The sequence below is a fragment of the Sceloporus occidentalis genome, unplaced genomic scaffold (assembly GCF_023333645.1).
Source record: "Sceloporus occidentalis isolate IW3139 unplaced genomic scaffold, rSceOcc1.0.p SCAF_1, whole genome shotgun sequence".
NCBI classification, from domain to species: Eukaryota; Metazoa; Chordata; class Lepidosauria; order Squamata; family Phrynosomatidae; genus Sceloporus; species Sceloporus occidentalis.
Window position 1 is genome coordinate 9,309,343 of NW_028316981.1, and position 23,516 is coordinate 9,332,858.

The 23,516-nt window shown below is 49.0% G+C and overlaps 1 pseudogene across 1 annotated transcript in view; it reads left to right on the plus strand.

Annotated features, from left to right (window-relative positions):
- Positions 1-11,263: 11,263 nt before the first annotated feature.
- The window catches only part of LOC149320644 (uncharacterized), a 42,815-nt pseudogene continuing 30,562 nt past the window's right edge, over positions 11,264-23,516 (plus strand). Inside the window, exons 1-5 of the transcript XR_016278100.1 lie at positions 11,264-11,381; positions 11,480-11,992; positions 14,182-14,293; positions 16,309-16,394; positions 16,599-16,719. The product of XR_016278100.1 is annotated as an uncharacterized LOC149320644 (transcript). The remainder of the gene's footprint in view (positions 11,382-11,479; positions 11,993-14,181; positions 14,294-16,308; positions 16,395-16,598; positions 16,720-23,516) is intronic.

The window sequence follows — 23,516 nt, forward strand, 5'->3', positions numbered from 1 at the left end:
GATAGATAGATAGAGATATATAAAAACCTTAATTTTACTGTTTTAGAATCATAGAATCGTAGAGTTGGAAGAGACCACAAGGGCCATCCAGTCCAACCCCCTGCCATGCAGGAAATCACAATCAAAGCATCCCCGACAGATGGCCATCCAGCCTCTGCTTGAAGACCTCCAAGGAAGGAGACTCCACTACACTCCAAGGGAGTGTGTTCCACTGTCGAACAGCCCTTACTGTCAGGAAGTTCCTCCTAATGTTGAGGTGGAATCTCTTTTCCTGTAGTTTGCATCCATTGCTCCGGGTCCTAGTCTCTGGAGCAGCAGAAAACAAGCTTGCTCCCTCTTCAATATGACATCCTTTCAAATATTTAAACAGGGCCATCATATCACCTCTTAACCTTCTCTTCTCCAGGCTAAACATCCCCAGCTCCCTCAGTTGTTCCTCATAGGACATGGTTTCCAGACCTTTCACCATTTTAGTCGACCTCCTTTGGACACGCTCCAATTTCTCAATGTCCTTTTTGAATTGTGGTGTCCAGAACTGGACACAATATTCCAGGTGGGGCCTGACAAGTGCAGAATACAGTGGCACTATTACTTCCCTTGATCTAGACACTATACTTCTATTGATGCAGCCTAAAATCGCATTGGCCTTGTTAGCTGCCGCATCTCATTGTTGACTCATGTTCAACTTATGATCTACTTGGACTCCCAGATCCCTTTCACATGTAGTTTCATTCAGCCAGGTTTCCTCCATCCTATATCTGTGCTTTTCATTTTTCCGCCCTAAGTGCAGTACCTTACATTTCTCCGTGTTGAATTTCATTTTGTTAGCTATGGCCCAGTTTTCCAGTCTATTCAGGTCATTTTGAATCTTGATCCTGTCCTCTGGAGTATTAGCTACTCCCCCTAATTTGGTGTCATCTGCAAATTTGATAAGTATGCCCCCAATTTTGTCCTCCAAGTCATTGATAAAGATGTTGAATAGCACTGGGCCCAGGACAGAGCCCTGTGGGACCCCACTGGTCACTTCTCTCCAGGATGAAAGAGCCATTGTTGAGCACCCTTTGGGTTTGTCCAGTTAACCAATTACAAATCCATGTAACAGTAACCTTGTCTAGCCCACATTTTACAAGCTTGTTTGCAAGAATATCATGGGAAACCTTGTCAAAGGCCTTACTGAAATCAAGATATACTATATCCACAGCATTCCCTTCATCTACCAAGATGGTAATTTTATCAAAGAAAGAGATCAGATTTGTCTGGCATGACTTGTTTCTCTGAAACCCATGTTGACTTTTTGTGATTATGGCATTGCTTTCTAGATGTTCACAGACTCTCTGTTTAATGATCTGCTCCAGAATCTTTCCTGGTATTGATGTCAGACTAACTGGACGATAATTGTTGGGATCCTCTTTTTTCCCCTTTTTGAAGATGGGGACAACGTTTGCCCTCCTCCAGTCTGCTGGGACTTCTCCTGTTCTCCAGGAGTTTTCAAAGATTATTGCCAATGGCTCCGATATTACATTTGCCAGTTCTTTTAATACTCTTGGATGTAGTTCATCTGGTCCTGGAGACTTATATTCATTTAGATTAGCAAGGTATTCCTCTACTATCTCTTTACTTATTCTGTGCTGAAATTCCCCTGTTCTGTCCTCTGCTCCATTATCTTCAGGTTGAGCACCCTTTGCCTTTTCTGAGAAGACTGAGGCAAAGAAGGTGTTGAGTAATTCTGCCTTTTCTCTGTCTTCTGTTAGCATTTTGCCATCTTCTCCACGCAGTGGCCCTATCGTTTCCTTCTTCTTCCTTTTGCTGCGGACATATCCAAAAAAGCCCTTTTTGTTGTTCTTAACCTCTCTAGCAAGCCTGAGTTCATTCTGCGCTTTAGCTTTTCTGACTTTACCCCTACACATGCCTGCTATTTCTTTGAATTCCTTTTTCGTGATTTCCCCCTTTTTCCATTTCTTATACATGCTTCGTTTCAAACTTAGCTCGGTTGAAAGTTCCTTAGTCATCCATCCTGGTTTCTTGAGTCACCTCCCATTTTTCTTTCTCACTGGAACTGTTTGAAATTGTGCCTCAGTATCTCTCTTTTGAGAAACTCCCATCCAGTCTGAACTCCCTTCTCTTTTAGTATTTCTGACCATGGGATCACCCTCAATACTTCTCTAAGTTTACTGAAATCCGCTCTCCTAAAGTCTAGAATGCGTGTTTGACTATGCCTGGCTTCTCCTCTCCATTGTATAACAAACTCCAGGAGAACATGGTCACTTCCACCTAAGGATCCCACCACTTGCACCCCATTAACCAAGTCATCCTTGTTGGTTAGGATCAGATCCAAAATAGCTGATCCCCTTGTTGCCTCTTCCACCTTTTGGACCATGAAATAGTCTTGGTGTTGTGGCATAGGAAGATGGGATAGGTCCAGATGGGATCAGGTTCTATTCTGATAGATCACGTAATCCACCATAATCCACATTTTAGACAAGTTAAAACCTTGGAGGTTTAACTGGCAATCCTTTTCCCCATTGGGATCACTAGCTTGTGTTTTTCCCTAGACTGACTGCTAAGGGGGAAATTGGATTGGGCCATGGGACAAAGGGCACCCATGCCTGACATTCCTGCCAGTCTCAGGGTGAACCCTCTATACCAATACTAGTTGAAGTGGCAGTCCCTTGCCAGACCTGCTACTCCATTTAGACTCCCATAAAACAATGGAAACTATTGCTGTTTCCTCAGACCAGATATCCTGGGAAACACTGTTCTATAACAAATTAGTTAGCATGGAGGTCCTTCAGGACTCCCTGAAACCCTCAGTCTTCTCCTTATTGAAATTCTTCCAGGAGGACATGGGCTGGGGCCTTAGGCCACCACAGCCATAAACAGAATGACTTTTAACCTCACTGTTGTGACACAGGCAAGGGGCCAGGATGGGATGGCATCCCATCTCCATGGCCAGGGACCCCTCAGGGAGCCAGCCCTCTGCTTCCTTATTTGGCATGCTCCAAGCGGAGGGGGCTTTGCAGGCAAGTTGCTTTTTGTTATTTCCCTCTTTCTCTTTCCTCTCCTTCTCTTCTTCTTGTTATTCCGTTTTTTTTTTCTTCTCCTCCTCTTCCCCTCCTCTTCCTCTTCTCCTTTTTCTTCCCTTCTTCCCTCTCCTCATCTTCTTTTTCTCTTTGTTCCTATTCTTCTTCTTTCTACTACTTTTCTTCTTTCTCCTTCCCCTTTTTTCTCCTCCTCCCCCTTCCTCCTCTGCTGTTGCAGTTGTTATTGTTGTTGTTGTGAGCCCAACTCCTTTCTGAGTAATGGAAACCCTGCCTGTAGCCCCCTTATTACCCCCCTCTCTCTAAGCCCCCTCCTCTTCTTCTCAGGGGTCCAGGGCTTCTCAAGGCTTTGCCCCCATTAGAAAAGAAAAAAGACTTTGCAAGGGATCTGACCCATAAATCCCCCCAAAGTTGAGACATACCTGGGTGAAAAGAGGGTGTGAGGGGTTTTGGGGGGGTTGGAGGAGGCAAGGAAAAGGAGGAAGGGGGGAATTGCTAAGAAGGCTTGGGAGTGGGACATGTAGTTTGCAGTGGCACAAGAGACTGCCTGTGGTCTTTAAATGCTATGCCTGATTGGGAGCGGGAAATGTAGTTTGCAGTGGCACAAGAGAGTGCCTGTGGTCTTTAAATGCTATGCCTGATTGGGAGCGGGAAATGTAGTTTGCAGTGGCACAAGAGACTGCCTGTGGTCTTTAAATGCTATGCCTGATTGGGAGCGGGAAATGTAGTTTGCAGTGGCACAAGAGACTGCCTGTGGTCTTTAAATGCTATGCCTGATTGGGAGTGGGACATGTAGTTTGCAGTGGCACAAGAGACTGCCTGTGGTCTTTAAATGCTATGCCTGATTGGGAGTGGGACATGTAGTTTGCAGTGGCACAAGAGACTGCCTGTGGTTTTTAAATGCTATGCCTGCTTGGGAGTGGGACTTGTAGTTGTAGAATTGGGTGGGGGGGGGGGTTGGCCAGAAAGAGAAGTACATTTCAGCCATCTGTCTAGGAATAATGCCAAAATGTCCTCCATTTTGAGCATGCCTAAGAAACAAGCATTTATATTAAAAAAAAAATTAAAATTCAATTTTTAATGTGTCCCCCATTTTTAAAAACGTGTCCTACATTTGAAAATGTAGCCCTACATTTGTCCCAGTTTGGAGGTCCTGACTTATGGCAACCATACAAGCCACCATACACACTTGTTAGGCATCACTTCCTTGACAGCTTGCCTCGGTTGAGGCTGCTGTTACCAGCAGATTCTTGCAGCAGGCGCTCAAACCTATGTCTCTGAAGGGCCAGCACCGCCCACCCTGTTTAAATCGGCTTTGGTAAATCCCAAACTACAGGTCATAATAATACAGGAGGAATTAGAGATTGTTCCAGTAGTTCTGTGAGACAATTGTCCTTGTCTGTCAGAGAACTCTGGTGCCACAACAAACTACAGTTACCAGGATTCTCTAGCACTGAGCCAGGACAGTTAAAACAACCTGGATTGTTTTTGCAGTGTGTTTTGAACCTAAAGTAGACAACAAAACAGTCGTTTGGCTGTGATTTTCCTTCTGCACCAGGCCGACCCATAGACTTGAGTGGGGCTCCTAATCTGAGCAAGCTTAAAAGTGGAGGAGACAACCCTCTAGTCATTGTGTAGAGGTTTCTCCTCCATGTCAACTGGACCTTATTAAACTATTTCACTTCTCCTGGAACAGGGGTTTGTAGAAAGTGTTGGGGTTTTGAGGAAGGGGGCATGAAGATGGCTAGCATGTCACATAGCAAATAGATTGTCTGAGCAGTACATAATAGAGATGCCTAAGTGTTCAGGGCCTCCTGGTACCAAGCTGGACATAAATAAATAACAGAGTAATACATAATGGAGGGCAATGATGGAAATACATATCTAGATAAGAGATGCCAGTGAGGAACGTTACAGGGGGCAACGCCAGAAGCAGCCAAGCCACATGGTGCGGTGTGAAACAGGAAGAGAAGATGTACCTTGGCTGCATCTGCACTGTAGAAATAATGCAGTTTGACACCACTTTGGTGTTGTCATACCTCCATCCTAAAGATTCCTGGGATTTGTAGTTTTGTGAGGCACCAGTATTCATTGGCACAGAAGGCTAAAGACCTTGTAAAACTACAAATCCCAGGCTTCCCTAGGATGGAGCAAGTAGTGTCAAACTGTATTGTTTTTCCAATCTAGACGCACCCCTTAGGACAGAGATATTCCATTACCAACTAGTCAGCATGGGCTTGATGCAACCAATTGAGTTAGGTGCCCTTTGCTCTTTCTGTGAACAAACCTCATCTGAGTTGGCCAAAGAACAAAAACTGGAGGAAAGTTTGAGGAGGTAAAAAAAGAAATCCTCCAGCTGATGCCACAAAATTCAGTAAGAGATATAGTGATGCAGGATAAACTGTATAGGGAATCCTGTAGGCAACCTCACAACTAGCACAGCGGGGAACAACAGCTAGTTGTGCCTACAAAGTGCCAAGAAACAATAAGGGAAATGGCCCATTCAAGCTCACTAGGGAGACATCTGGGAAGCACCAGAACAACCCAAAGAGTTGTGTATGGAATGATAGGAGTTGGAAGACAGACACCCCAAGGGCCATCCAGTCCAACCCCATTCTGCCACGCAGGAACTCTCAATCAAAGCACCTCTGAAAGATGGCCATCCGGCCTCCGTTTAAGGACCTCCAAAGGAGGAGGCTCCACCGCTTTCTGAGGGAATGTCTTCCACTGAAGAACAGCCCTTACTGTCAGGAGCTTCCTCCTAATGATGGTCAACTGGAATCTCTTTTCCTGCAGCTTGCTTCCATTGCTCCTTGTTCTATTTTCTGGAGCAGCAGAAAACAAGCTTCTTTCCTCCTCAATATGACACCCCTTAAAATACTTCAACAGGGCTATCATATCACCTCGTAACCTTCTCATCCCCAGCTCCCTGAGTCGTTCCTCATAGGACATGGTTTCCAGACCCTTCACCATTTTAGTCGCCCTCCTCTGGACACACTCCAGATTCTCAACATCCTTTTTAAACTGTGGTGCCCAGAACCGGACACAATATTCCCGGTGGGGCCTGACCAGAGCAGAATAGAGTGGCACTATGACTTCCCTTGATCTAGACACTATACTTCTATTGATGCAGCCTAAAATCGCATTGGCCTTGTCAGCTGCCGCATCGCACGGTTGACTCATGTTCATCTTGTGTTCTACTTGGACTCCCAGACCCCTTTCTCACATATAAGTCTCTCGTTCAGCCAGGTGTCCCCATCCTGTATCTCTGCATCTCATGTTTCCTCCCTAAGTGCTGTACCCTACATTTCTCCGTGTTGAAATGCACTGAAATTCACTTTGGCCCGGCTTTCGAGTCTATTCAGCTCATTGTGAATTTTGATCCTGTCCTCCGGGGTGTTAGCTACTCCTCCTAGTTCGGTGTCATCTGCACATTTGATAAGTGTGGCCCCAGTTCTGTCCTCCAAGCCATTGATAAAGATGTGGACCAGCACTGGGCCCAGGACAGAGCCCCGTGGGACCCCTGGCCACCCTCAGAATGAGCGGAGAAGGAGTGAATGAATGAATGAATGAACGAATGAGGCCTTCTCCAGGACTTTGGCCGCGTCCACACTGGAGAGAGAACCCGGTTTGGCACCGCTTTAACTTTGGGCCCCACAACAGAATCCAGCTCCCAGAATTCCGTAGCCTTGAGCCAGGAAAGAGTGAAAGCGGTGCCAAACCGGGTTATCTCTCCCGTGTGGACGCAGCTCCTTCCCCACCAGCCTTTCCCTGAGAAAGGCAGCTCTGCTCCCTTCTAGTCCTCCTGGAGGAAACTGAGATCTGCCTAGAAGGTCCCTCCTTCCGGGTTGCTCGCAGCGCCGCTCTAGGAACGGTCTCGCTCTCTCTCTTTCCGCCGGAAGAGGCGGGGCCAGAGCTGAGAGTGACGTCCAGGCGGAGGGAGGGCTACTTCCTGTCCTCCGCTGCGTTTCAGGAAGGAAGCTTCTCCTCCTCGGCCTTCCAGGGGGAATCCGAGTCCTGGCTTGACAGCCGCTACTTCCGTTTCCCCCCAGCGCCTCTCTAGGACTAGTCTCTTTCATCCTGGCCCTACCGGAAGGGGCGTGGCTAAGGTAAAGAGGGACATCCAGGAGGTGGGTTGGTTTCTCCCTCTTGAAGAAGGAGCGGGACAAAGGCGCCCCTGGGAGGCCTCGCGTGTCTGTGGGCTGAGGAAGGGGAGGGCCTTTAATGCTGCCCCCTTCAAGGCACCCCTTGGGACTGGGCTCCTTTTCCTTCCCTTTCCCTGCAGAGGGACCTCACAACAGCCCTGCCAGGGAGGCCAGGGAGGGAGGGAGGCTGCAAGATAGGAAGGAGATCCCTCCCTTCCCCCCCAACAGAGAACCCCTTGGGACCAGGCTCCTTTGGGCTCCATGGCCCTCCTTCCTTCCCTTTCCCAGCAAAGGAGCCCCACAACAGCCCTGCGAGGGAGGCCAGGGAGGGAGGCAGGCTGCCAGAAAGGAAGGAGACCCCTCCCTTTCTCCCCAACAGAGAACTCCTTCGGACCGGGCTCCATGGCCCTCCTTCCTTCCTTCCCTTTCTCCTGAAATGAGCCCCACAACAGCCCTGCCAGGGAGGCTGCAAGAAAGGAAGGTGTCTCCTCCCTCCCTCCCTCCCCCCCCCAACAGAGAACCCCTTGGGACCAGGCTCCTTTGGGCTCCATGGCCCTCCTTCCTTCCCTTTCCTAGCAAAGGAGTCCCACAACAGCCCTGCAAGGGAGGCGAGGGAGGCTGCAAGAAAGGAAGGAGACCCCTCCCTCCCTCCCTCCCCCAAGAGAGAACCCCTTCGGACCAGGCTCCTTTGGGCTCCATGGCCCTCCTTCCTTCCCTTTCCCAGCAAAGGAGTCCCACAACAGCCCTGCAAGGGAGGCGAGGGAGGCTGCAAGAAAGGAAGGAGACCCCTCCCTCCCTCCCTCCCCCAAGAGAGAACCCCTTCGGACCAGGCTCCTTTGGGCTCCATGGCCCTCCTTCCTTCCCTTTCCCAGCAAAGGAGTCCCACAACAGCCCTGCAAGGGAGGCCAGGGAGGCTGCAAGAAAGGAAGGTGACTCCTCCCTCCCTCCCCCCCTCCCTCCCCCAAGAGAGAACCCCTTCGGACCAGGCTCCTTTGGGCTTCATGGCCCTCCTTCCCTTTCTCCTGAAATGAGCCCCACAACAGCCCTGCCAGGGAGGCCAGGGAGGGAGGGAGGCTGCAAGATAGGAAGGAGACCCCTCCCTTCCCCTCGAAGAGAGAACCCCTTGGGACTGGGCTCCATGGCCCTCCTTCCCTTTCTCCTGAAATGAGCCCCACAACAGCCCTGCGAGGGAGGCCAGGGAGGGAGGGAGGCTCCAAGAAAGGAAGGTGACTCCTCCCTCCCTCCCTCCCTCCCTCCCCCAACAGAGAACCCCTTCGGACCAGGCTCCTTTGGGCTTCATGGCCCTCCTTCCTTCCCTTTCCCAGCAAAGGAGTCCCACAACAGCCCTGCCAGGGAGGGAGGGAGTCTGCAAGATAGGAAGGAGACCCCTCCCTTCCCCTCCAAGAGAGAACCCCTTGGGACTAGGCTCCTTTGGGCTCCATGGCCCACCTTCCCTTTCTCCTGAAATGAGCCCCACAACAGCCCTGCGAGGGAGGCCAGGGAGGGAGGGAGGGAGGCTGCAAGAAAGGAAGGAGACCCCTCCTTTCCCCCCCAAGAGAGAACTCCTTCGGACCAGGCTCCTTTGGGCTTCATGGTCCTCCTTCCCTTTCTCCTGAAGTGAGCCCCACAACAGCCCTGCGAGGGAGGGAGGGAGGCTGCAAGAAAGGAAAGAGACCCCTCCCTCCCTCCCCCAAGAGAGAACCTCTTGGGACCAGGCTCCTTTGGGCTCCATGGCCCTCCTTCTTTCCCTTTCCCAGCAAAGGAGTCCCACAACAGCCCTGCAAGGGAGGCGAGGGAGGCTGCAAGAAAGGAAGGAGACCCCTCCCTCCCTCCCCCAAGAGAGAACCCCTTGGGACTGGGCTCCTTTGGGCTCCATGGCCTTCCTTCCTTCCCTTTCCCAGCAAAGGAGTCCCACAACAGCCCTGCAAGGGAGGCCAGGGAGGGAGGGAGGCTGCAAGAAAGGAAGGAGACCCCTCCTTTCCCCCCCAACAGATAACTCCTTCGGACCGGGCTCCATGGCTCTCCTTCCTTCCCTTTCTCCTGAAATGAGCCCCACAACAGCCCTGCGAGGGAGGCTGCAAGAAAGGAAGGTGTCTCCTCCCTCCCTCCCTCCCCCAACAGAGAACCCCTTGGGACCAGGCTCCTTTGGGCTCCATGGCCCTCCTTCCTTCCCTTTCCCAGCAAAGGAGTCCCACAACAGCCCTGCAAGGGAGGCGAGGGAGGCTGCAAGAAAGGAAGGTGTCTCCTCCCTCCCTCCCTCCCCCAACAGAGAACCCCTTGGGACCAGGCTCCTTTGGGCTCCATGGCCCTCCTTCCTTCCCTTTCCCAGCAAAGGAGTCCCACAACAGCCCTGCAAGGGAGGCGAGGGAGGCTGCAAGAAAGGAAGGAGACCCCTCCCTCCCCCCCCAAGAGAGAACCCCTTGGGACTGGGCTCCTTTGGGCTCAATGGCCCTCCTTTTCTTTCTCCTGAAATGAGCCCCACAACAGCCCTGCGAGGGAGGCCAGGGAGGGAGGGAGGCTGCAAGAAAGGAAGGTGTCTCCTCCCTCCCTCCCTCCCTCCCTCCCCCAAGAGAGAACCCCTTCGGACCAGGCTCCTTTGGGCTCCATGGCCCTCCTTCCTTCCCTTTCCCAGCAAAGGAGTCCCACAACAGCCCTGCGAGGGACGCCAGGGAGGGAGGGAGGCTGCAAGAAAGGAAGGAGACCTCTCCCTTCCCCCCCAAGAGAGAACCCCTTGGGACTAGGCTCCTTTTCCTTCCCTTTCCCTGCAGAGGGACCTCACAACAGCTCTGCCAGGGAGGCTGCAAGAAAGGAAGGTGACCCCTCCCTCCCTCCCTCCCCCAAGAGAGAACCCCTTGGGACCAGGCTCCTTTGGGCTTCATGGCCCTCCTTCCCTTTCTCCTGAAATGAGCCCCACAACAGCCCTGCGAGGGAGGCCAGGGAGAAGAAGCAAGGGAGGCAGGGCCCTGCTGCAGCTGCTTCCGTGGGTCTTCCTCCCTGGCTTCCTTCCTTTTGGAGCCCTTTCCTCCCTCCTTCCCTCCAGAGAGAAGGAAGGAAGGAAAGAAGGAGGAGAAAGCCCCCCCCCTCGGTCTGGATGAAGCGCCTGCCTCAGGCAGCAGAGGCAGCTCCTCTTCCAGGGAGGAAGGCCCTTGGGAACAACCGCCCCCCCCCCCCTTGGGCCTCTTCCTCCTCCTCCGCTTCAGGCACCAAAAGGAGGCCTTGGAGGCAGATAGGGAAGGCTGAAGAGAGCAGCATCGCCTTTTCTGCCTCACAGAGAAAGAAGGGCTGAAAGGAAGGAAAGGAGGCCAAAAGAGGAGGAGGAAGATGAGGCAGGGAAATGTTAGGGAGGGAAGGGCATTGGAAATGGGGGCTTTTGTGGCTCAGAAGGAAAGGAAAAGACACAGAAACAGACCCCCTGCTTTCCCTCATTGTCTTCAGGAGGAGAAAACCACTTTCCAGGTTGGATTTGGTCAGGGTCAGCAAAAGGCCTTGGAGTCAAGGAGGGAGGGAAAGTTTTAAAGAACAGCACCTCCATTTCTGCCTCACAGAGATATAATAAAATTTATTTGGAGGTCTTTAAGCAGAGGCTGGATGGCCGTCTATCGATGGGGATTGCTTTGATTGGGAGTTCCTGCATGGCAGAATGGGGTTGGACTGGATCAGGGCCCTTTGGTCTCTTCCAACTATAGGATTCTGTAAAGAAGGAAAGAGCAAATGGAAGGAGATTGCATTGAAAATATGGACGATATTCTCGGTTTGTTGCTACGAAGGGGGAAGAACCACACAGACACTGCCTCTCCTCAGTGACTTTGAGAGGGAGGAAACCTCAGACCACTTTAGCTGTCCCTGGTTCAGTGCCAGGGAATCCTGGGAGTTGTACAGTCACATCTCTGGATTCGCTGGCTTCTCATTCGCGGTGTTGAATTTCTGTGGATGGGAAGCCAGGAGGGACAAAATGGCTCACACAGGAGGGCATGCAGCCTTTAAAAAGAATGGGGCCCCCATATTTGTAGTTTTTCTGACTTGTGTGTGTGTGTGTGTCCAGAATGGATCCCCTGTGAACCGGAAGGAACAACTATACTGTGGCACAGCACTCTCTGACTAAACGGTTCCCCCCATTCCCTCACACTGAGCCAGTGCACTTAAACCACTCTCATATTGGATTATTTCTGCAGTGTATGTTGGACCTTTCTTTACAGAGGCAAGAAGCACTTTTCAGTTTGGATTTGGCTGTAAAACATCAACTTCTCAAGAGAGTCTTTAGAGCAGCATTCACATGATGTCTTGTTCTCTTTGTAGGCCTTGGTGTCCCCAGTAATTTCACCTGAGACAGAATCCAGTAAAAGAGGAATGAGCTTCTCTGCCATCTGGGAAGATGCCCAGCTGCACTGATGGCGAACTAAGTCTGCCATAAGTTAGGAGAGAATTTCACACTGGTCAGTCTAAGGACAGAAGAGAAGAGGCTTGCGTCTTTCCATAGGAGCCACGCAGAGGAGCTTGGAGGAGAAGATGCTCAGTTCTGAGGTCCAGCGCCAGCACTTCAGGCAGTATGTCTTCCAGGAGGAGGCTTTAGAGCCCCGAAAGGTTTGCAGCCAGCTCCACAATCTCTGCTGCCAATGGTTGAAGCCAGAGAGACACACCAAGGCTGAGATGATGGACCTGGTGATCCTGGAGCAGTTCCTGGCCGTCCTTCCCCCAGAGATGGGGAGCTGGGTTCGAGAGTGTGGAGCGGAGACAACCTCCCAAGCAGTGGCCTTGGCAGAGGCCTTCCTCCTGAGCCAGGCAGAGGAGAAAAAGCTGAAAGAGGAGCAGGTGAGCTCATTACATTCCGGTCATTTTGAGGGGCCATAACCGTTTTTTAAAAGGGATGTTTAAGCTATCTTAAAACAGTCAAGAAAGAAGCCCTGCTGGTCAGTCAAAAGCAGATCAAGGAGTAGGGATACAGCCTGTGTTGGATGGGATTGCCTTTCCCCAGAAGACACAGTTTGCAGCCAGGTTTAGGTCCAGTACATACTGCAGAAATAATCTAACTTGAGACCACTTTCACTCCCTCGTTTTAGTTCTAAGGAATTCTGGGAATTGTAGGCAGTTTACAGACCGCCCATTTGCGGCAGTCTGTACCCGCCCCTTTCCCCAACAGATCGGGGACTCAGCTGGTATAGTGGCAGCTTCCCCATGGCCGCTTCCCCACGGCCTGGAAAGGGGTGCCCATGGGGCTTTATGCCCCAAGGACACCCAACAGCGGCGGGGAAAGGGCCCCTTTCTCAATTGTGTTGCTGGCACGGCCATGTAAAGGCTGTGCCAGTGACATAAACCCATGTGAACAGGGTGCCGCCATTTTGTACATACTCTGTACGTACTCGGGTTGCGGGCATCTAAAAGAGACGCCCCCAGGCAACCCTGGTACGTATGGAGTATACTAAAAGGCCCATCTATACAGGACTGTAGTTTATTGTGGCTGCAGAGCATTCTGACAGAGAAGGCTAAATGTCTCACAAAACTACAGTTCCCAGAATTCCCTAGCATTGAGCCAGGGCAGTTAAAGTTGTGTCAGATTGGATTATATCTGCAGTGTGTTCTGGACCATGCTTTGAGAGAAGGCTGAATACACATTCTTAATCTAAAGGAGAAAATAATCCCAAATGCCTTCAGGATTCAGTATGGGCTTTCTATAAGAAGCATGGATTGATGAAGATCCTTTGAAACAGTTGTAAAGATTTCTGGAAATCACCGTCTCTTCAATTCCTAGATGCCACAAATTTCAATTTTATGTTGTACATAATTATTTTCAAGATTGTTGAAATCCTAGAATCTCCAAACCTCAGGTTCTTGAAAAGTTACAGGATTCCAAACCTCAAGCTACAGGATCTCCCAGTCTTTCAAGCTACAGGATCTTCAGATTTCCGGTTTTATAAATTTGAATAGACTTTATTATGGATGTTCTGTTGTTTCTCATTTTCCCTTTGGTGATTTATACAATCATTTTTATATACCTAAACCATACCGCAGTAGACATGTGCTTTTCATGGTTCGTAGTTGTATAGTGATATTGTTCAGTACCTGACTTTCTTGGTTAATCTGTTGTTTACAGGGAACCCAGTACTCCCTTTTTAAACAGCTTTGCTAGTTATTGGTTCAGTTCCAGCCACAATTCATGGCTCTGGTACCTAAACCTTTTGCCCTTGTGACCCCTCTTTACATCTATCTTTAGATTCCCCCCCCCTCCCCCTGTAGCATATCAATAAAAATATTTGGCTTATTTAGCATGTGCATTTTCATTCTCACATTCATGTATTTTCATGCATTAATTTTTCATAAGGAAATAATATTATTCAAATTTGAACAGCTTTAAGTAAATGCAATATTTAACTTGAGGTATGTTTAAATTTTGCTCATAAAAAAGTTTGAGAAGAGGAGGAGGAGGAAGGATCAGGGCCTCAAGTCTTAAGCCCCAATTGGGCACCACCCCACAGTTTAAGACCCATTGCTGGTAAGCTCTCCTGGCTTTGGTTCAGGCTATATTCTCCCATATGAGTGTGCTCCACCTTCCTCATGGTCATATCTTATGGGAACGAGGGATAGAGGACTCTCAGTGGCTGCCCTTGGGATCTGGATCGCCTTTTCTGGGGAGGTTAGACTGAGTCCCTCGCAGATGAAAAGAGCTTTCTGAAAACTTAGTGAAATCACTTTTAGTGTGGTGCTTTTCTGTTGTTTAATTCTTGTCTTATATTCTCTTTAGATAGTTTCAGTTCATTACATTATTTTTAAAATATTATTTGTGTATATATTTATATTTGTGTTTTTTCGTACTTGTCCTAGTTACTGTAAACCCCTGTCAAACCCTGTCCCCTCCCAAAAGGATACAAATGAATGAAATCATCATTGTCATCATATAAAGCTAGGCATCCCATACCAGCTTTTTTCTGGAAAGCATCTAAAGTAAAGATGACGTACCATAACACCTTGTCCTCTTTTCTTTTCATAATTCTTCTCTGCTGCAGGACTTGTTTGCAGAAGAGATGCCTGAGGTAAAGAAGTATCTTTCTGAATCCAGTCAAGGGCATCATCCCAAGTGGATCATGCAGGACAGAGAAGGAAGGTCCTCCTCAATAAGTAAGGACTAAGAGTCTAGTTTCCTGCTTGATTTACGTCTGAAATATCTGGGCTTTATGGCTTACAGCACTTGAACCATTTTATATAGCCTAACCAGCACTTTGAAATTAGATGCATGTCTCAGTTAACAAAGTCTCTGACTGAAGTATATTTTAAATCAGGGGACGGTAACCTCCGGCCCGCGGAGGCCTTACCTCCTGCCCCTGCCGCCCCCGCCACCGATTGTGGCTTTCGCTGCTCCCGGTCGCCGCCATTTTTTGCAAAATGGCGGTGAAATCTCGCACAACCACCCCGTGTCGCCTAGACGCGAAGTCTTGCGCAACTTCTGCGGGCCCTGAGAGGCCCGATGCGGCCGCTGGAGCCCTCAAACAGGGCTCCGGCAGCGGGCCTCTGAGAGGCCCGTTGCCGTCACTGGCGCCCTCCAAGAGGGCCCCGGCAATGGCAATAGGGCCTCCCAGAGGCCCGCATCGGCCACTGGAGCCTTCTTGGAGGGCCCCAGCGACGGAAAAAGCTGGCGGCCCCCACTGGCTTTTATGCCGGCCTCTGACGGTGCCTAGGGCCGCGTCGGGGGTGCCAAAAATGGGGAGGCCTGGCCGCCGGAGGGTGGAATCTCCGCCCCCGGCATGCGGCCCCGCCCCAGATGATGGAAGCTCCACCCCTGGCACGCGGCCCCGACCCCAGAGGGTGGAAACTCCAACCCCCGGCTTCGGACCCCCAGTCGCCTGAGGGACAGCAACCCGGCCCCCCGGCTCAAAAAGGTTACCTACCCCTGTTTTTAATGGACTTTTTATGCCTATCCAGCCTGCCTTTTTCTTCTAATCCTCTGTGTAACTAGGTTTTTAAAGCAACATTGGCACTGAGAGGATATTGAAGGAGAACTATAGACTTTCAATTTCTAGTAAAGTTAGCATGTCTGCAGAAAACAATGCAATAAAGTTTGATGTGGGAATGAGTGGAATTCTTTACTAGCCTGTCCTATTGTAGTTGTGCATGCTTGCCTCCAGAAAGCAAGCTAAATGGCAGCTTCCACCAGGTTCTCTTATTGATCCTGTGTGACCAGCAAAACAAAGAAAAGGGAGATAAGCTAGCTTCACGAGCTCCCCTTGTATATTTTAAAAGTGCAGCGATCTGTATGTCTGGCTACCAAAATGGAAATCATAAGAAGCATAGAAGCTAGTAGCCTCTTCAGTTCTTCCCCTCAAAGGATCTCCAAGAGATTAGAGAAGGGGATTGTTCCTTTTTTTGATAGGAGATATTACTGTATCTTAAATCTTGCCCTTACAGGCAATTTGGCATGGGCACATTTTCGTAGCCATCTGCTCCACATTATACAGCCAAAATTTACTGTAGTTCCTTCCTCATCCAGCCAGCCTTTAGGGTGAGCAAAAACAGTTATGCCTGCTGGAATTTTTAAAGCTTTTAGGCATCTTTTTCCTTTGCTTAGTCTTTTATGTCGTTTGTTACATGCCCCTAAGCTTTATGCTTAACTTGCACACAGGTCATACCAAAATATCCCAAATCCTGCCCTCGATTTATACATGTGGTTGACTTATGCACATATTTATACAGTAATGCCTAGAAACAAATCTGCTTGGTTACCTGATGTATACCTATGTATGTTCATCAGGGAGAAAAGGTGAATGGAAGGGCTGCTTTACTGGGATGATGTCCTCATTATCAGAAAGCTCCAGAGTCCACCTTCAGTCCTCTCTCTTCTCTATGCAGGGAAGAACCAGGCACCAGGACTTCTTTCAACTCCTCTCTGTTCTCTTCTCAACTAAATTTTGGTCCTTCACGTTTGTTAACAGTTTTGAGGCTGTTTAATTTGCTATGGGATGCTTGCCTACTTGCTTTGCATATATTTATTAACAGGTATTTGTTCCCCATGCCGAGTTCAGAATTACTGTGATTCTATGCTGACTTCCTAGTTCTTTTTGTGCACACACATAGAGCCTTGAAGGAGGAAGAATACAGAAGGTTTAACAACATTCTCTTTCCTTCTCTGTTCCTCCCAGGAGGTGGAATAAGAACTGGACCTATATGTATAAGCACATCTCTTCATCCTGATGGACTCAGAACAGATTCTGCAAGACTATACCAGGTGGGGAACAGGATCTCAAGTGAGCCAAGAAAAGGGTGGACTAAGCGCTCCTCTTCCTTTGACTGCTCTCTGGTCCCCACAGAATCTTGTTTTCCCCTTCATTGTTTCCATCAAACATGACACTTTAAGGGGCCTAGGGGTGGCATTCTGTAAGGAGTTCAGTTTCCTTGATCAGTCTGAAGCAATATGATTCTGTTTCATCAGGTGACCTTTGAGGATGTGGCTGTGTATTTCAAGGAGGAGGAGTGGGCCATGCTGGACCCAGGCCAAAGGGCCCTTCATCGGGAAGTGATGGAGGAGAATCTGCGGATCCTGTTCTCTCTAGGTAAGGCTCCTTCTTTCTTGTGGTTGAACAGCTGACAAGTGCTGAAGAGTAACCCTGAGACTCCTAATCTTGGACCATTGAGTGGGATGTTGGGAGTCCCACTAACAGTATCCCCTCCAAGGGCCTGATCTGCCTTTTGCAACTGTCGCTGTGGCCCCATCTAGCCACTCTTAAAATGACAGGATTGTTTAAGGGCAAGTGAGAAGGCAGAAGGAGAATGAATGAATGAATGAATGAATGAATGAATGAATGAATGAAGGTTTATTTATATACCGCCGTTCTAATGATCACGGAGGTTAACAATAATAACAAAAACAATAACAATACATTATATAACATAGGAACTCCCCAAGATAAAACCATACAACATCATAAAAGCCATCATTCATTCCTAACTTAAAACCAATAAAAACATCAATAAAACCCCCTAGCTAAAACACGATCAGACATCATTATAGGAGCAGATAACAATTCAAGACATGGTAGGGAAAGCTTGCCGAAACAAATGGGTCTTCAAATTCTTCTTAAAGGACTCAAGGGAGAGGGCTGAGCGGAGCTCGATAGGGAGAGAGTTCCAGGACTGCGGGGCAGCGACCGAAAAAGCCCTCTGCGAAGTTATTACAAATCTCGTCACAGGAACTCGCAGAAGATGTCTCCCTCCTGACCTGAGAGTGCGGGGCGGATTATATGGGGAGAGGCGGTCCTCCAAGTACTCTGGGCCCAAGCCATTTAGGGCTTTATAGGTCGCGACCAACACCTTGTATTGCGCCCGGAAGCGAATAGGCAGCCAATGCAGATCTTTCAAGATAGGTGTTATGTGGCTGACCCTGGAAGAACCAGTGACCAGCCTGGCTGCCATATTCTGAACCAACTGAAGCTTCCGGGTTTGGTACAAGGGTTGCCCCATGTAGAGCGCATTACAGAAATCAAGTCGAAAGGTTACCAGCGCGTGTACCACTGTTTCAAGGCTCCCCCGGTCCAGGTAGGGTCGCAGCTGGTGTATCAGCTGAAGCTGGTAGCAGGTGCCCCTAACTGTCGCATCCACCTGAGGAGTCAAGTGGAGCGACGAGTCAAGAAGCACCCCCAAGCTGCGACCTGTGTCCTTCACGGGCAGTGTGACCCCGTTCAGGACAGGTGGACAAACCTCCTTCCCGGGACCAGGGGAACCTATCACTAGTACTTCCATTTTCCCTGGATTCAGGCTGAGTCTGTTTCCCTCATCCAGCCCATTACCGACTCCAGACAGGCATTGAGCGGAGAGATGCCATCCCTAGTCACTACAGCAGTCCGAGACACAGAGAAAACTATTTGGGTGTCATCAGCGTACTGATAACACCGCACCCCGTGTCTCCGGATGATCTCTCCCAGCGGCTTCATGTAAATGTTAAATAGCATAGGGGACAAGATCGCTCCCTGAGGGACCCCAGATGTAAGGGCCCTCTTGTCAGAGCGACAGTCCCCCAGCTCCACCATCTGGAATCGACCCGAGAGGTAGGAACGGAACCACTGCAAAGCAGTGCCCCCGATACTCAACTCCCCCAGGCGCTCCAGAAGGATACCATGGTCGATGGTATCGAAGGCCGCTGAGATGTCCAAGAGCACTAACAGGGACACGCTACCCCTGTCCATGCCCAGACGGAGATCATCGACTAAGGCGACCATGGCAGTCTCAACCCCATAGCCCGCCCGGAAGCCGGTTTGAAATGGGTCTAGATAAGCCGTGTCCTCCAAGACCCTCTGAAGCTGGAAGGCCCTCTCGATCATCTTCCCTAGAAATGGCAGCAGTGACACAGGCCGATAATTGTTCCGAATTAGGGGGTCTAGGGAGGGCTTTTTTAACAAAGGTTTAACAATGGCCGTTTTAAGATTAGATGGAAAACAGCCCTCCCTGAAAGATGAATTGATAATTCGGCGCAACATTTCTGTTATCGCCGTTCCCCCTTGAACTGCCAGCCAAGAAGGGCAGGGATCGAGAGAGCAGGTCGTCCTCCTAACGCTGCTGAGGATCCTGTCCACATCCTCGGTACTAACAGACTCAAACTGATCCAGTATAACTGAGTCCACGGAAGCTCTGGACGCCTCTACTCCTGATTCTGAACCAATAACAGCGTCAAGATCAGCCCTTAGCCGAGAGATTTTATCCGCGAAGAAGTTGTTAAACTCATCACAGCAGGCTTTAGATGGCTCCAATAGTGGGTTCAGGGGGGGAGCCAGTTGAGTAAGCTCTCTCACAACCCTGAACAGCTCTGCTGGACGCGACTCCGCGGACGCAATACGTGCAGCATAGAAAGAATTCTTAGCTGCACCTATTGCCACTCCATAGGCCTTCAAATGAGACTCTAGGAGTGTCTTGTCGGCTAAGTCCCGATGTCTCCGCCATTTGCGCTCTAGTCGTTGCGCAGCCCGCTTCCTTGCCCTGAGATCTTCCGTGTACCAGGGCTTTTTATTGGAAGCAGGCCGGAAAGGACGCTTGGGAGCGATACTGTATATAGCCCTGGAGAGATCAGTATCCCAGGTGTTAGACAGGGCATCAACAGAATCGCCGTCAGTTCCAACCAAGTAACCCTCTAAGGCTTCCTGGAACCTTTTGGGTTCCATCAACCTTCGAGGGTGGACCATTCGAATAGGTCCGCCACCCCCGGGGCGGATCTGGATAGCAGCCTTGATACTCACCTCAACCAAGAAATGATCCGTCCATGACAGGGCAGAGGTATTCGTTACCTCTGCCCACGGAGACTCCATGTCCGTACAGAAGACAACATCGAGTGTATTACCGGCAGAATGCGTAGGCCCTGTCACCAATTGGGACAAGCCCATGGCAGTCATGGTAGCCATGAAATCCCGAGCCGCACCGGTTGGAACATAACTGGCATCGAAGGGGATGTTGAGGTCCCCCAGGACAAGAAGCCTAGGGGATTCCAGCACCAGCTCCGAGACCAGCTGTGTCAGCTCGGCCAGGGAATCTGTTAGCGCACGGGGTGGCCTGTAGACCAACAGAATCCCTAACTTGTCCTTGGCCTTCAGGGTCAAGTACATACACTCGATGGAGTCAATCTGGCGCACATGGTTCCTGGTGAGGGAAAGCGTGTTCTTATGGATCAAGGCCACTCCCCCCCCCCCCGCCCACTCCCCCTGATCTGGTCCTTAACTGAGTACCCGGCAGGGAGGGCCTGTGCCCACACCGCTTCAGTCTCAGGCCCAAGCCAGGTCTCAGTAATGCAAGCCAGGTCGTAGTTCTTATCTTCCAGAAGATCATACATAATGTGGGTCTTATTTCTGACCGACCTGGCATTGCATAGGAGCAGAGACAAGGCTTGTGGTACAGTTGGACTGACCCTCAGACCTCTTTGGTTAGGAGAGTGGATGGAAGGTGGGATAGATATTATGCATCGATCCCTCCTTCGCTTGCAATATGTCTCCACCCTCCTACCGCTATATCTCCCCCTGCCCCACACTACATCTATAGGAGCTCCGCTTAACACAGCCGCACCTCCCGAACCCTCCCCAAGCCAAAAACAAACCATGTTTACAAACTCCTGACAAGCTGGCTTCCAACCTTCCTCAAAAACTCCCTCCTCCCCCAAGGATTTAAAAAAAAAAAAACACACCTCCTGGCCGCAGTTAGCCCGATGGTGCTGGGCAGGGCGACGCTCCTGGAGGGGAGCCGACAAGCCGGCGTTTTAAAGAGCCCGCTGCCACCAGGCTCCTCCCCCTCCTTAAAGCGCCGCTTTCAAGCGGCCAGAGTCCTCCAAACCGCTGGAAAAGGCCCGGTGGTGCTGGGCTGGCGGCGAGGGTCCTCCTAACAAGCCCGGTGGTGCTGGCAGGTGGCAAATGTCCTCCTGGCCGCAATTAGCCCGATGGTGCTGGGCAGGGCGACGCTCCCAGCCACACCTTGCTTTCTTGTCCCACTAGGTATTTAAGTCCCTTTGCTCTCAGTGAATCCTCAAAAGATAGAAAGGCATAATGTTTCAGTGAAGGGAGGACATGAAAGAAGTGGCTACTATCAGTTGCCCAGGCTTTCCTTGAAAGAGAAGAAGAAAGCCAAGTCCTGGTATGGAGGGAAGAGCTAGTTAGTTTCAATGGAGAATCAGCATTACAGTGCATCTTCTACTGAGATATTAATCCAAACTTAACTCAAAAAGGTTTTCTCCTGGGTCTCTTTGTTCTTCCTGTGCCTTCAAGTCATTTCCAACTTAGAGTGATATGACAGGCAGGAAGAGTATCTTATTCCTCCTTAAACTAGTTGTCAGTCTTACCTTAATAAAAAGCCCTGTTCCTGTCTTTTCCTCAGCATTATCTCCTACCTACAATCACCAGACACCTCTTTGTATCTGAGGTCTAGGAACAAAAAAGACTAAACAGGAAAGTCATGTACTTGTGAATATCCATAAATTGCATATTTACAAGTACCAGACTTTCCTGGTTAACCTTTTTTGTCATTTAATTTAGAGACCTTCTGTGAGTAAAGGGTGCATTGCCCTAAATGTCTCTTTTAGAGGTATTGGAACCCCAATGTTTATTTCAGTGTCCAAATAGGATGGTGTAGTTGGTAGTGTGTTTCTGAATAATTTAACACAGAGATAATATTAGTATTAGTGATTATATGAAAACAAACTGTAACCTTTGTTATATCAATAATAATAAGATCTCTTTATCAAGTTCTAACTCAATAACCCTTTAGTTATATCAAGTTTTAGATCACTAGCCTATTATATAACAAATCGTATCCCTTTCGGGTAATATTTCCTCTGAATCTACTATCACTACACACAATCCCAGCCCCTCCCATCTGAAGCTGGTGGCTCAGACCTCTCTTCAACCTCTCTCTGAGGTTTCTCTCTGCTAACTCTCCTCTTTAAACTGACAGATTTTCTCTTCACAGAGTACTTACCTTTCCCATATGCTTCCACTGGAATAGGTTGGACGTTTCGTCTACAAACCATTCCTGTCAAGTTTGATTGCTGCTTGCCAGGCAGATGTTCCAAAGGGTCTCCTTCACACTTCCCCCCTTGGAAATCATTCTCTGTACAGCAATGATTTAGGTCTCCTAAAGAAATCTCAACAAAGAGGAAAGAGTTTTAATGATTCAATAACCTTCCCAAATTCCTTTCTTATCATTACCCTTGGAACTCCATCACTCTTCTCTTGTACCATCCACGATATACTTATTCATTCAAATGTTTTTCATTACACATCAGTACTTATCTTCATTCCCTCTTTGGGTTGCCTAGAGAGTGCATCAGCTGCAACATTTTCCTGAGTTTTACTATGTTGCCTATTGAAATCAAAATCTTGGAGAAAGAGACTCCATTGTAGTAGTTTCCCATTATTATCTTTAATGTGATTCAACTAATATAGTGGGGAATGGTCTGTTCATAACACAAACCTTCCCATAGATAAGATTTCAATTTCTATAAAGCCCAGACCATTGCTGAGCGCTCCTTCATTATGGCCAGAGGTTTCTCCTGGGGCAGCAACATTTACTCACAAACATGACACGATGCTGCTGCCCATCTGTACCTGTACAGTGCGCCCACACTATATGCGGACGTATTATACATGACTTTCGGCTTAGACTGAAGCCGCGCTGCAATACAATGAATGGTGCTTGAGCATATGTGTTATTCGCCTTATGCGGGGGGGGGGGGGGTCTGGAACAGATTCCCCGTGTAAGCCAAGAGTCCACTGTACCTACAAAAGCTCCCTGAGAAGAAATTGTCCAATTTACCTTGACAGGGTAACTTTTTTTGGTCAGCTTTGACAGTGGCACAGCTAGGTAGTGAAATTAGGAATACATGCCCTGTAATACCCCACCAAGCCTCACAGCCCCTCACGGTTGGCCTTTCGCAGGCAGGCAAAGACATTTTTATTTAAACAGGCTTTTAAAGATCTGGAAGGCTTGGTTTTATTGTGGGATGAGAGGGTTGGTTTTAGATAAATTTTAACATTGTAGGTTTTAAAATCTATATTTGTAATTTTTTTATTTTTTGACATTTTTTATTGTACCATTTTAATTGCTGTGTGTTATATTTGTTGTTAGCCACCTTGGGTCCCACTTTGAGAGAAAGGCAGGATAAAAATAGAACAAATAAATAAATAAATAAACCATCAGTGCCCACCTTAAACCAGTCATCCTAATTCAGGTTTTAGGTGGTTGCTTCCTACAATGTATCACAAATACGTAATTTCTGTCTTTCCCACATGACATTTTGGAACTTTGATTGTAAGACCAGTCATCCTAATTCCCTCACGCACTTGCTCCAGGTTCTTCATGTTGTCCTTCCAGGTTTGGCAATACATGCCAATATCTTCAATATAGGCAACCAAAAACTCACCTTGTCTACTTAATATTCTAGAATCATAGCACCATAGAATCATACAGTTGGAAGACACCACAACGGCCATCTAGTCCAACCCCCTGCCATGCAGGAACTCTCAATCAAAGCATACCCAACAGATGGCCATTCAGCCTGAGTTTAAAGGCCTCCAAGGAAGGAGACTCCACCACTCTCTGAGGGAGTGTCTTCATAGAATCATAGAGTTGGAAGAGACCACAAGGGCCATCCAGTCCAACCCCTTGCCATGCAGGAAATTCAAATCAAAGCATCCCCGATAGATGACCATCCAGCCTCTTTTTAAAAACCTCTAAGGAAGGAGTCTCCACTGCACACCGAGGGAGTTGGTTCCACAGTCGAACAGCCCTTACTGTCAAGAGGTTCCTCCTAATGTTGAGCTGGAATCTCTTTTCCTGTAGCTTGCATCCATTGCTCCGGGTCCTAGTCTCTGGAGCAACAGAA